Raw genomic sequence first — 15,326 nt, 5'->3', positions numbered from 1 at the left:
CAGACTCTATATTCTAGACCTTGAGAGCCCTATCTATAACATTAGTACCAAGAGGTTCAAGTCAAATGACTTGAACCAAACCTATCTCTGGCACTGTCGCTTAAGTCATATAAATGACAAGCGCTTATCCCAGCTCCGTAAGGATGGTTTGCTGGACTCATTTGATTTTGAATCATATGAGATCTGCGAGTCATGCCTACGAGGCAAGATGACTGTTACTCTCCGCAAGTGTACGGAAATGTCGCAAGTAATATAAAAGATTATCGTATCCACAGGGACTGGAATAAGCACTAGAAACGTCTCAAAGCGAATTAGCTAAACAACTATCCAATCGTTTCAAAAGCAAAGTAGAGGTAAACAAATCTAATATTAAAGATCAACAAACAAGAGTTTAGTGTTTTGGGTTATGATAAAGGGAGATTCTAGGAGTTTCGGTTTCTTTGTAAGATTTCTTGAATGTAAATGGTTCACCAATTCTTATCCCTCAATTGCCAAACATGTAGAAAGTTGCCGGTTCCCTCTTGCAATAGACAACCGGCTAAGGACTGAGAAATGTATCTAAATAGGATTAATTAGACATGAACCTACGTTGTCCTTACACAGAAGCGCACCTATTACTATGCCTTCCTCGGATATCAACATAGAGGCCCACAACTTATTAATCTATCAAGATACAAGAAGCTAATCATAAAATCCATCCTACTTTCTTGAATATTCTCATTTCCTTTTCAAGATTATCTCTCAAACGTCCTTACACGGGCTTGCACCTGTCACGTGGATCCCTTGGATGATCGAGTGAGAGTTTATCTTTACAAAGTCCACAAGAAACCCAAACAACTAATCAAGAATGAGAATTACGCACAAATCACCATTAATCATTCAAGATCTAATTGATACAAGCAAGACAATGTCATTGAAACAAGAAAATGACAAATCCATAAGAGATTACATCAATCCACCATACAAATACTCCCTTAATCCTAGAATACAAGATCTACTCCATGAATCGAGGAAGAAAATCCAAAGAAATAGAGATTACAAGCATTCCTTGAATCCCCAATCCAAGAAAACAAGAAGAGGGGGAAAAGGAAAACTTATCTACGAGGAAGTCTTGTCTTCGGATCCAATCCACGCTCCGGAGTCGAAATCGTCGAGATCCCCCTTCGAATCGCCCAGAAATCCTCCCAAGAATGGGAGGAAACCACCAAATCTTCCTTTCTCCCAAAGGGGGAGAGATCCCCTTTCAATTCATGAAGGGAGGTTTAAATAGAAGAGGGAATTGGGCGCCACACGGCCCCTCGACACGGCCGTGTGAGATCCACACGACCGTGTCCAGTTCCTTTTCTGCCAGTGCTGCACGGCAGTGTGGTGCACACGGCCAAGTGCCTCCTGCTTTCTGGAAATACTGCACGGCCGTGTGGTGCACACGGCCTCCACCTGCTTGGTCTCTGGAAAATCCACACGGCCGTGTGATGCACACGACCACCACCTGCTTGGCCTCTGGAAACCTCACATGGCCGTGTAGATCCACACGGCCATGTAAGGCATCTGCTCTGGTTTCTTCAAATCAAGACACGGCCGTGTGAGGTTCACACGGCCTGATGCTCTTCCCTTCCTGTTAAGACTACATGGCCATGTGTGGTACACGGCCTGATGCTCTCTCCCTTCAATTACTTCCAAGCTCGCTCGAGGACGCATAATCTTCACCAATTTCGACTCCTGCGTACAGAAAATGCACAAAAAGCAGATCTCCGAACCAAAAGAGTAAATATGCTAAAAGGAAAGCTGGAAGTATAAGAATGCATAGATCAAGCATGCTCAAAGTATGTAAATGTGCGTAAAAACATGCATAAAAGAGTATATAATCTACGCACATCACACCCCCAGACTTAAACCTTTGCTTGTCCTCAAGCAAAATGCTGCAGTCTAAATTCATATGTTCTACAACACATTCATAAAACCTAATGCACTTTCCTAATTCTATCAAAAAGTTTCATTAACAAGCATGATCATGGAAACCAGTAAAGTATGGTTCAAGCATAAGAATCTTGTGCACAGTGTAAAAGTAACTCAACACCCTTCAAGTTTCAATCCATGTCCTAGTCAAGTCGTCATCAAATTTGAATTCCTAATGTTTCCAGTGAAAGGCAAGTAACCAGTGATAGGCACTTACTCACCATTCACTTGGTTTATATTTCTCAACTAACCCAAGGTCTCAAAGGTGTGCTCAATCTCAAGAGAATCTAAGCAGTCATTTCCCCAGTAACCTAACTCGGTCTCAAAGGGGTGACTTGCTAGATTCCACTCATGACAACTATTTTTTATATCCCCTTTTTCTTTATATATATATATATATATTTATAAGTGTTTGCATTGTGCAAAAATTATTCATAAATGTACTTTTAGCACACATGTTGGGATATTTTGATTTTTCCAAATGAGATTTAATGATTTGAGCCTCATCCAGTAACCAAAATGAAAGTTGAGAAATCACCATGGAAACCAAGTACTAAGCAAACAAGATGAATCATGACTATTTCAATGACATCAACTATTCAAGCATCAAGCACAAGTGTAGTGAAGATAAAATCCTTAAGGTTGAACCAAAACTAAAACTCATCACAATAGGATTCTTAGCTTATTAATGCTTCCCAAGATAGAAAAAAGAACTACACAAAGTTTACTACTAGCATCATTCGAACATCATGAATCAAGCCAATAATCGTGCTAACATTTCACTTGAATCCAAGAAAGCATATAAGTGAAGTTTTGATGTTCTCAAGATGTATGCCACAAAAAATCAAAACACAATGCAAGACATAAGCAAAAACAAAAACAAACAAAGCAAATCAAATGCATCTAATGCATCCCCCCAGACTTAAATTTTTCATTGTCCCAATGAAAACTAAAAACAATGTGGAGGAGATTTTAAAAGAAGTTACCAAGTGATGAGCTCCAAATGGTTGACGTTCATGTTTTTAAAGATACTCCTCCATCCAATACTCACATTCCTCCACAACTTTGAATTCTACAACAATAAGATAGACAAGAAAAATTAAGTAGAGGATACATGTTTATTATAAAGAGAGAACTAAAGACATAAAAGAAAATAAGGAAAATGAACTTGGGTTGCCTCCCAAGAAACGCTTGTTTAAGGTCATTAGCTCGACCACCTCATTAGATTCATCTAAATCTTGCTCTTGGAGGGGTAAGATATTTTAGAACCCTCCTACCAAGGGCTCTTATTATGGAGGGAGCTTTTATCAAAGGAGCTACAAAGTAAAGTATAACTCTCTCCATCTTCATCTTCTTGGAAATTTTTTCAGGTGGTCGAAGACGGTTCAGATTGAGCTTCCAATTATTGGCCCATGTGAAATCTGCACATCCAAAAGAAAAACAAATCTCCCACAAGCATGTTATATAGTATAGAGCTAGAACCATATCAAGATAAGATGAATAAGTAATAAAAATTGAATCACATCCAACAAAGTCAATTATAGGTACCTCCATAAAGTTTTCCAAAAGATCACAAGAAATACTAACCTTACTTTGTTGAGAAATACCTGAAATTTCTAAACATGTAGATGTGACTTCCTCTGAATCAAATGATGGTTCTGGCTCTAGCTTAAGTGTTGATGATATCAATGATGGTGATTCTCGAGACTCTACTAACTCTGTATAAGTCCCTACACATTGTTCCACAACATGATCAATTCTTAAAACCTCTAGGGGTTGTCTTGACAAAGGTGGTGATCCTTGAGATGCTGCTTCCACAACACAGCTCCCTACACATTCTTCCATATCATCATCATCAACACATACATCAAAAAATAAACCAACATCTATGTCCTCAATAGGAGAATCAATAACAAGAGGATCAATAACTTCACTTGCAGTTTTAAGTTGATCTACCACATCACATTCATCATCTGAAAATTCGATGTCACTATAACACCTTATAAAATTTTGAGATAGATCTGAAAACTTATTTACCACTACATTATCAATAAAATCCTCATCTGAAAAATCTTCATCTTCATATATATTCAAAAATCTACACTCAACCATATTAGTGTCACAGGATTTGTCGAAGTCTTTATTTTCATTGACCCCCACTAACCTTTGTGGAAAAGGAACCCTTAGTGAAGGTCCTGGGAAAGACTGAACTCCCTTTTTCCTAAATTCCCTTTGAGCTTTTGGAGGAGGTCCAACTTGCTTATCTAATGTTGGTGTGATTAATCGTTGAGGGAAAGGTACTTCTGGCCTTTGGGAACTTCCCAGAGAAATGGAACTGAGTTCTTGTGATCTTCTATTATTCTTCTCCTCAATTCTAAACATGTCGTTCTTCAGAAGTTCTTCATGATTTTTTCCACTTCTCAACCCAACATCATCACACTTTTCATTGGATCTTGACTGTGTAGGAGGGGGATCTTCTTTAAACCATTTTGAAACAATACTATCAAGCTTTGCCCCCAAATGTTTGAACTCCTCACTCTGTGACTTGTGAATTTCAACATTTTTAGGTGGTTGAATTTCATTTTGTTTGACAGACTCTCTTACATTTATAGCTTGCACTTTTTGAATATCTGAGGGAAATTCCATCCAACTTTTGTTCGACCATTCATGGAGGTTCAATGTCACTTGATCAATTAACGAATAAGCTTCATCTACACTTTTGTCCATAAAAGAACCTCCAGCTGATGAATCCAATAAAGTCTTGTCTGAGAAAGAAATTCCCCCATAGAATATGTGCAAAATCAACCATTTTTCAAAACCATGATGAGGGCACTGTCTTTGAAGACTCTTGAATCTATCCCATGCTTCAAATAATGATTCTTCATATGCCTGAGAAAAATTTGTTATGCAATTCCTCATATACACCGTTCTACTTGGAGGGAAAAAATGATTCAGAAATTGCTTCTCCAATTGTTCCCAACTTGTGATGCTTTGAGGACAGAGAGAATATAGCCAAGTCCTTGCTTTATCCTTGATACTGAAAGGAAATATCATCAATCAAACTGCATTTGCTGATACTCCTTCACATTTCACCAAATCACAAATCTCTAAAAATGTTTCAAGATGCAGATAAGGACTTTCTGATACTTCTCCTCCAAATTTGTGACCTTGTATCATGAAAATTATCTCTAGGTCTAGTTGGAAACTTTCTACTTCAATTTGAGGTTGCACAATGGGAGATAAAAATCTTGCAGAAGAGGGTGTAGAAAAATTTCTCATGGTCCTGCTTGACATGTTAGTGCTCATGGATATTCAAGAAGAAAAAGAAAATTATCAAGAATCAAAAACAAGAAATAAAATGCAATATGAAAAGCAAGAAAGCAAATGCAGAATTTAAATTGCAAGAAAGAAAGTGCATAATGAAAACAAGAAAGAAGAGATAAAAGAAAAAAGAAAAATGTCTAGAATAATTCATATGCTAAAAATTGCAAGATATGTTTACAAAAGAAAAGAAGAAAGAAACAAGATCAAAAGAGAAAACAGAGAAAAGTTAGATTAGAGTACTAGAAATCAAGAATGCAAAGTTAGAATTAGAATTAGAATTCCAACAAAAAGAGTTGTCAAGAATGTTATTCAAGAAAGGAAAAACTTACGAAAACAGAATTCTAACAATTAGTTATAACTATGCAAATCAAAAGAAAAAAAGAAAAATTATGTTTAGTCTAACTCAATTGATAATTCCTAATGTTATAGCGCAGTCCCCGAAACTTGTTACTGCTCCGCAAGTGTACGGAAATGTCGCAAGTAATATAAAAGATTATCGTATCCACAGGGACTGGAATAAGCACTAGAAACGTCTCAAAGCGAATTAGCTAAACAACTATCCAATCGTTTCAAAAGCAAAGTAGAGGTAAACAAATCTAATATTAAAGATCAACAAACAAGAGTTTAGTGTTTTGGGTTATGATAAAGGGAGATTCTAGGAGTTTCGGTTTCTTTGTAAGATTTCTTGAATGTAAATGGTTCACCAATTCTTATCCCTCAATTGCCAAACATGTAGAAAGTTGCCGGTTCCCTCTTGCAATAGACAACCGGCTAAGGACTGAGAAATGTATCTAAATAGGATTAATTAGACATGAACCTACGTTGTCCTTACACAGAAGCGCACCTATTACTATGCCTTCCTCGGATATCAACATAGAGGCCCACAACTTATTAATCTATCAAGATACAAGAAGCTAATCATAAAATCCATCCTACTTTCTTGAATATTCTCATTTCCTCTTCAAGATTATCTCTCAAACGTCCTTACACGGGCTTGCACCTGTCACGTGGATCCCTCGGATGATCGAGTGAGAGTTTATCTTTACAAAGTCCACAAGAAACCCAAACAACTAATCAAGAATGAGAATTACGCACAAATCACCATTAATCATTCAAGATCTAATTGATACAAGCAAGACAATGTCATTGAAACAAGAAAATGGGAAATCCATAAGAGATTACATCAATCCACCATACAAATACTCCCTTAATCCTAGAATACAAGATCTACTCCATGAATCGAGGAAGAAAATCCGAAGAAATAGAGATTATAAGCATTCCTTGAATCCCCAATCCAAGAAAACAAGAAGAGGGGGAAAAGGAAAACTTATCTACGAGGAAGCCTTGTCTTCGGATCCAATCCACGCTCCGGAGTCGAAATCGTCGAGATCCCCCTTCGAATAGCCCAGAAATCCTCCCAAGAATGGGAGGAAACCACCAAATCTTCCTTTCTCCCAAAGGGGGAGAGATCCCCTTTCAATTCATGAAGGGAGGTTTAAATAGAAGAGGGAATTGGGCGCCACACGGCCCCTCGACACGGCCGTGTGAGATCCACACGGCCATGTCCAGTTCCTTTTCTGCCAGTGCTGCACGGCAGTGTGGTGCACACGGCCAAGTGCCTCCTGCTTTCTGGAAATGCTGCACGGCCATGTGGTGCACACGGCCTCCACCTGCTTGGTCTCTAGAAAATCCACACGGCCGTGTGATGCACACGGCCACCACCTGCTTGGCCTCTGGAAACCTCACATGGCCGTGTAGATCCACACGGCCATGTAAGGCATCTGCTCTGGTTTCTTCAAATCAAGACACGGCCGTGTGAGGTTCACACGACCTGATGCTCTTCCCTTCCTGTTAAGACTACATGGCCATGTGTGGTACCCGGCCTGATGCTCTCTCCCTTCAATTACTTCAAAGCTCGCCCGAGGACGCATAATCTTCACCAATTTCGACTCCTGCGTACAGAAAATGCACAAAAATCAGATCTCCGAACCAAAAGAGTAAATATGCTAAAAGGAAAGCTGGAAGTATAAGAATGCATAGATCAAGCATGCTCAAAGTATGTAAATGTGCATAAAAACATGCATAAAAGAGTATATAATCTACGCACATCAATGACCAAGACTCCCTTTAGTGGGCACAGCGAGAGAGCGACTAATTGGTTAGGACTCGTACATAGTGATGTATGTGGTCCTTTCAATGTCGCTGCTAGAGGCGGTTATAGATACTTCATCACATTTACTAATGACTTCAGTAGATATGGTTATGTGTACTTGATGACACATAAGTCTGAATCCTTTGAAAAGTTCAAAAAATTCAAGAATGAAGTACAGAACCAGCTTGGCAAGAGTATTAAAATACTTCGATCAGATCAAGGTGGTGAATACTTAAGCCATGAGTTTCGTGATGTTGGGTTCGTCGGGCCGCGAAAACCGCTTTTTCGCGTCGCGGAAACCCCGAGTCACCCAAAGCCATGGATCTCGTGCAAAGATTCGTAAACAAAAAACTTTTCGAAAAACCTTTTTCTTGTACGAGTTTGTAAAAACTTTAGATCTACACTAAAGTTAAGATCATTACCCTTGTAGCGAAGCCCTTCGCGTTCCCGCTCATCCAAGGTGCCGGATCTCTAGACCGTCAAGTGTACGGTCCTCTAGAAGTATCCACACGAACAATCCTTGATGGAGAAGACCAAACAAAGGTGTGCTAGCACCTTGTCTTGTTCGGCCAAGAGAGGAGGAGAGGGAGAAGAGAGAGCTCTAGAGGAAGAAGATGACTTAATCACACTTGAATGAAAAATGAATTTTTCATTCCACACTCAAGTGGCCGGCCACATCTTGGAGGTGTAACTCCCCACATTAATTCCAATTAATGTGGAGACCATTAAGAGTTGTAACCTCCATGAGGTGGCACTCTAGGATGATGTGGATCAACATTATTGGTCCACATCTTGCCACCTCACTAAATGACATGGCAACAAGTGTAACCTCCTCATTTAATGTGGGCCGGCCACATTAAATGCTATGGAGGCTTGTAACCTCCATGAGGTGGCACACATTGATGATGTGGAGCAATCCTATTAGTCCACATCTTGCCAACTCACTAGTGATGTGGTTAAAAGTCAAGTCAAACATGACTTTTTCTCTTCCTCTCAAATCAAGTCAAACTTGATCAAATCTCTCTCATGGTTGATCTAATCCAACCATATGATTCAAGCCAACTTAATATAATGAATCTAATTCATTAAATTAAGTTGATTTAGTGAATCATAATCTAAATTAGACTCATTAAATACATGAATCAACTTGAGTCCAACTCAATTAGCCCAATTTGGATTACTCTTAATCCAATATGATTCATCAAATGAATCTAATCCTCTTGGTTCATCATATGAACCAAATCTCCATCTAATTGTCCTTAGTGTGTGACCCTATAGGTTCTTGTAACGTTGGCAATGCCCTAAACCCATTTAGGAGCATAAGTAATGAGCGGTATCTAGCAACACATCATTACTACCCAAGTTACAAGAATGTCGAGATCCGACATCACCTTGTGACTACCAATTGTGACTCCTCACAAAATATATGACAAATGTCCTTCTATCCTTGACATCTAGATTGATCAATGTGAGGCATAGACCGTGTCATCCTCTAATCAATCTAAATCTTGAACTCCAAGTAGACTCACTCGATCAAATGAGCTCAACATCTAATGTTGACTCATTTGGGCATGGCCATGCACTTAGTGGTCTCACTCTATCAAGAATAGCGATGTCGCTCCCGTCATATGGGAGGGATAGATCCCATCTACATCACTCACATCCCTCTGCATAATTCGTTACATACCCAGTAATCACCTTTATAGTCCACCCAGTTACGGGTGACATTTGACAAAACTAAAGTACATAACTCCTTATGTAGGGATCCATGGTGACTTCAGGTCTAAGGACTAATAGTCATACTAATAGCCACATGAGAAAGTATATGACACTCATATAACGATCCATGATACTTTCTCATGGCGGGTCATTCAGTATACATTCTTCAATGTATACCCATGTGTCAGCTTGATATCTCTATATCCATGACTTGTGAGATCAAGTCATCGAGCTGACCTACATGCTAGTCTTATTGCATTAACATTGTCCCTGAATGTTAATACTCGACTAGGAATGATTTAGAGTAGTGTTCCCTATATCATCTCACTATCGATTCAACTAATCGATTGATATAGGTATGAACCTTCTACTCAAGGATGCTATTATACTTAGTCTATTTGGCACTAATACAAATAAGTATAATAACCAAACAAATGCCTTTATTAATATACAAGAATATGATATACATGAGTCCATACAATCATAAAAATGATTGGCTCTAGGGCTCTAACTAACAATCTTCCACTAGCACTAGTGCCAATCAGTATAGGCTCTAAGGCCTAAAGACCTAGTGTGACCATCATGCTTCCTCTGTGCCAAAGCCTTGGTCAAGGGATCTACGATGTTAGCCTCTGTAGGTACTCTGCAAATCTTCACATCTCCTCTATCGATAATCTCTCGAATGAGATGGAAGTAGTATGTGCTTGGTCCGCTGGTGTGAGCGAGGTCGCCTGTGCTATAGCTCCATTATTGTCACAATAAAGCTCAACTGGGTCGCTAGGAACCACCCCAAGTTCAGTGATGAACTTATGGATCCAAATCGCCTCCTTCGCCTCGATGCAAGAATATACCTCTGTTGTAGAATCGCCCATCGTGTCTGCTTGAACTCTTCCACTCACACACCACCATTTAAGAAAACACGAACCACGATCGCGATCGGTAATCTTCCCGATCGGGAAGCCGCATCACCGTAACCCTTTACGCTTAGCTCATCATTGCCTCCATATATCAAGAAATATTCTTTAGTTCTTCGTAGTACTTAAGAATATTCTTGACCGCTATCGATGACTTTCACCGACTGGTATCTGCTCGTCATGCTCAAAGCATACGAGACATCGGGTCGAGTACATAGCATGGCGTAAATGATCGATCCTATGGCTGAGGCATAAGGGATCTGATCCATGCCGTCTCTTTCCTCTCTAGAAGAGGGACTCACGCCATGTGACATCGGCAGAAATCCCTTCTTGGAGTTCTGCATGGCAAACCGAAGGAGTACCTTGTCAATATATGTACTCTGACTTAGGCCAAGCAATCTCTTAGATCTATCTCTATAGATCTGTATCCCTAGAATGCGGGATGCCTCACCCAAGTCCTTCATTGAGAAGCAACTCCCTAGCCAGGTCTTGACAGACTGAAGCATAGGGATGTCCTTCCCAATGAGTAGTATGTCATCCACATACAATATGAGGAAGACAACTATATCCCCTACAACCTTCTTGTAGACACAAGGCTCATCTTCGTTCTTGATGAAACCAAACTGTTTGATTGCATCATCGAATCGAAGATTCCAGCTCCGAGAAGCTTGCTTTAGTCCATAATGGACCTATGCAACATACTCTGCTAGTATGTCAGGATCTACAAAACCCTCAGGTTGTGTCATGTACACATCCTCGAGTAGGTTTCCATTCAGAAACGCAGTTTTGACATCCATCTGCCATATCTCATAGTCATGGTAGGCTGCAATAGCAAGCATGATCCGAATAGACTTAAACATCGCTATTGGAGAAAAGGTTTCTTCATAGTCAATACCATGAATCTGCTTGAAACCTTTAGCTACCAAGCGACCCTTATAAATAAGTCCATCCATATCAGTTTTTCTCTTAAAGACCCACTTACACCCTATGGGTTTTACCCCTTCAGGTGGATCAACCAAAGTCCATACTTGGTTGGTGTACATGGATTCCATCTCGGATCTCATGGCCTCTAGCCATTTCTCGGAATCTGGTCTCATCACAGCTTCCTGATAGGTGGTAGGCTCATCCTCTATGAGCACAATGTCATCATGGTCAAACAAGAGAAATGAGTATCTCTCAGGCTGACGACGTACCCTATCAGACCTGCGAAGGGGTATGTCTACTTGAACCGGTTGTTGTTCCTCAACTCCTTGTGGAACCACATCATCCACAACACTTTGTGGTTCAAGTTTAATTTCCATCGAGGCATCAGTGCTATTGTTCGCATCTTGAACTTCTTCAAGATCGAACGCGCTCCCACTAGTCTTTCTAAAAACAAAGTCCCTTTCTAGAAAGACCCCAGTCTTTGCTGGGAATGTAGAAGTAATATCCCTTAGTTTCCTTGGGATATCCAATGAAATAGCACTTGTCGGATTTGGGTCCTAATTTGTCTGAGACTTGACATCGTACGTAAGCCTCACAACCCCAAATCCTCATGAAAGACACCTGGGCATCTCTCCCAGTCCATATCCTATATGGTGTCTTTATCACGACCTTGGATGGAACTCGGTTGAGAATGAAAGCTGCCGTGTCTAGAGCATATCCCCATAGATATGTCGGAAGATCTGTGTGACTCATCATAGATTGTACCATATCTAATAGGGTACGATTTCTCCTTTCGGATACACCATTCCACTGTGGTGTTGCAGGAGGAGTGAGTTGGGATAGAATCCCACACTCAGCTAGGTAGTCACGAAACTCATGGCTAAGGTATTCTCCACCTCGATCTGATCGAAGTATCTTAATACTCTTGCCAAGCTGGTTTTGTACTTCATTCATGAATTCTTTGAACTTTTCAAAGGATTCAGACTTATGTGTCATCAAGTACACATAACCATATCTACTGAAGTCATCAGTAAATGTGATGAAGTATCTATAACCGCCTCTAGCAGCAACATTGAAAGGGCCACATACATCACTATGTATGAGTCCTAACAAATCAGTTGCTCTCTCGCTATGCCCACTAAAGGGAGTCTTAGTCATCTTGCCTCGTAGGCATGACTCGCATATCTCATATGATTCAAAATCAAATGAGTCCAGCAAACCATCCTTATGGAGCTGGGATAAGCGCTTGTCATTTATATGACCTAAGCGACAGTGCCAGAGATAAGTGTGGTTCATATCATTCGATTTGAACCTCTTGGTACTAACGTTATAGATAGGGCTCTCAAGGTCTAGAATATAGAGTCCGTTCATCAGAGGTGCACTACAATAGAACATATCGTTTAAATAGACAGAACAACATTTGTTTTTTATTATAAACGAAAATCCTTTCTTGTCCAAACAAGAAACTGATATAATGTTCTTAGTCAATGCAGGCACATAACAACAATCGTCTAACTCTAGTACAAGCCCAGAGGGAAGGGATAGATGATAAGTTCCTACAGCAATAGCAGCAACTCGTGCTCCATTGCCTACTCGTAGGTCTATCTCACCCTTCGTCAATGCTCTGCTATTTCTCAGCGCTTGTACATTAGTACAAATGTGCGAAGCACATCCGGTATCTAATACCTACGATGAAGAAATAGAGAGGTTGACTTCTATAACATGTATACCTGAAGTAGAAATCTTATTTCTCTTCTTCTTAAGATCTTCCAGGTATTCTCTGGAGTTCCTCTTCCAGTGCCTTGCTTGTCCTTGATATAGGTGACAAAGATGTTCAACCATATCGTAAGCACCCATCAACTCGTGTTGCTTCTGAAGCTCAGAGTTCATGGTCGCGAGCATTAGACAGGACACATCTAATGCGTCGTCTTGATGCTTCTTGTAAGCATCTTTGTTTGCTCGCAGGGCATTGGCAGGAGGAGCCTCCGGAATAGGCTTCTCCAGAACGTACAGTTTACGTTCCTGGGTGAGAACTATTCTCAAGTTCCTATACCAGTCCAGGAAATTCGCTCCATTGAGCTTGTCCTTCTTAAGGACAGAACGCAGGGAGAAAGAGTTCGTATTCGACGTCATGGTTATCTACAACAGAAAATTATAGAAATAAATATCATATTCTTTTAAAATCATTTAATTAGGCCTTAAATTAAATGATGCTCCCACTGAATTCTATAATTCTTGTGGGACAAGATCCACATCATACTAACCCTTGAGTTAGCTTTGGCTAATACGCCCAAGGCTTAGTATGATCGGTAGGTAACGATTACCAATTACATCTCTATGCAACTCTTGTATATAGAATCAATATCCGCATTTATATTAAAACTCGAGTTAGCTTTGGCTAATACGCCCGAGAGTTAATATAGATGTGATTTTGACCTATTCTTTTCCAACCGTTGGAATAATGCCTATAGTTGACTCGATCCAACTGAGTAACTAGGAATACTCAATCTAATTGAGTTTGTATTCACCCATGCGTTGATAGGCGGGACCAAGATTGTCCCTCCATACCCTACCAAGATAATATGTATTGCTCTGCTTTGGCAGATTCAACAATACATGTGATCGAGGTAGTGATAGGTATCACGGCACGGTTAGGCATTAGAGTTGAGTCGATTGAGATCTAATCTAATCGAAAAGGATGCATCTTGTGCACGACTTAGATCTAATCTAATCACAAGGGTGCATCATGTGCACGATTTAGATCTAATCTAATCGTAAGGCACTAATTAATTAACTACTTATTAAATATGCATCACATACACAAGCAATTAATTAATCTATTTGTGATTTAGTCATGGCCCTACTACGATCTTCTCAAGCCAATGAGAAGATCGATTGGTCAACCTAGGGTCAACAGCTTCTCCAAGCTCCTCCCTTTGACCATCTTGTGTTGCTCGTGCCTGCCTCGGAACTCCGTCTCATGTGGACCCTCCACCGCTCCAATTTGTACATTACAATTTGAAACTCGAGTTACATTCGAGTCTAAATCTAATTTACAACAAGAATATAAGAGAAGGCACGACGCGCAGGTCGCGAATAAATAAAAACATACAACACGCGCAAACACATAACGGCACGCAGACCGTATTATGAATTACAACACAAATCCAATCTTATTGGGTATTTTGGGCCATGACTATCACAAATTTATATATAATTCAGAATTATATATTTTTCATAATTTTTTATGTAATTTTAAAATAATTTTTTAAATTTTTACGAGTAAAATTTCCCGGCGGTCCCGTTTAGCGGTTTCGGGCGCAATCGCGGAACGGATCCCCTTTCGGGGCCCAAAGGCAGCGCCCCTACCCGCGATCTAACCATCGCGAGGGTTCCTTTGCGATCCAACAGCGCCTAAACCCGCTGTCCCAAAACGATTTGGGTCGAGACATTGCCGTTTCGGAAAAATCTTCCCGGCGGGTTCGCTTTTAACGATTTCGGGTGCAATCGCGGAGCAAATTCCCTTGCGGGGTTAGGGGCAATGCCCCTACCCACGATTTAACCATCGTGAGTTGCTCCTTTGCGATCTAATGGCACCCGACCCCGCTGTCCCAAATGGATTTGGGGCAAAACGAAGCCGTTTAAAAGAAAACTTTCCGCTAGCCGAAGCCTACAAGTGCCGATACACTTGTGCTTCGCTTCTACAGAAAAATTACTCATAAAAACTCTAAAAACTCAATTTTTACAGAAAATCACAGAAGGTATATTTTTCATAAAAATACAAACGAACTCTTACAAGTCTTTGCACGTGGCTCTGATACCAATGTTGGGTCCGTCGGGCCGCGAAAACCGCTTTTTCGCGTCGCGGAAACCCCGAGTCACCCAAAGCCATGGATCTCGTGTAAAGATTCGTAAACAAAATTTTTCGAAAAACCTTTTTCTTGTGCGAGTTTGTAAAAACTTTAGATCTACACTAAAGTTAAGATCATTCCCTTGATGCGCGCCCCACGCGAATCCCACTCGTCCAAATGGTGTCGGATCTCAAGACCGTCAAGCGTACGGTCCTCTAGAAGTATCCACACGAACAATCCTTGATGGAGAAGACCAAACAAAGGTGTTCTAGCACCTTGTCTTGTTCGCCAAGAGAGGAGGAGAGGGAGAAGAGAGAGCTCTAGAGGAAGAAGATGACTTAATCACACATGAATGAAAATATGAATATTTTTTTCATTCCCCACTAGAGTGGCCGGCCACATCTTGGAGGTGTAACTCTCCACATTAATTCCAATTAATGTGGAGACCATTAAGAGTTGTAACCCCCATGAGGTGGCACTCTAGGA

At 40.4% G+C, this 15,326-nt stretch overlaps 1 non-coding gene across 1 annotated transcript; it reads left to right on the top strand.

Moving 5' to 3' along the window:
* Window positions 1–4,771: 4,771 nt before the first annotated feature.
* LOC122028459 lies at window positions 4,772–4,877 on the top strand. The gene has a single exon (XR_006124828.1). It is a non-coding gene; the product is annotated as a small nucleolar RNA R71 (small nucleolar RNA).
* The last annotated feature ends 10,449 nt before the right edge of the window (window positions 4,878–15,326 follow it).

Source organism: Zingiber officinale, chromosome 10A (assembly GCF_018446385.1).
Source record: "Zingiber officinale cultivar Zhangliang chromosome 10A, Zo_v1.1, whole genome shotgun sequence".
Classification (NCBI taxonomy): Eukaryota; Viridiplantae; Streptophyta; class Magnoliopsida; order Zingiberales; family Zingiberaceae; genus Zingiber; species Zingiber officinale.
The sequence above is the reverse complement of the archived record's forward strand: the minus strand, read 5'-3'. Positions and strand labels throughout refer to the sequence as shown.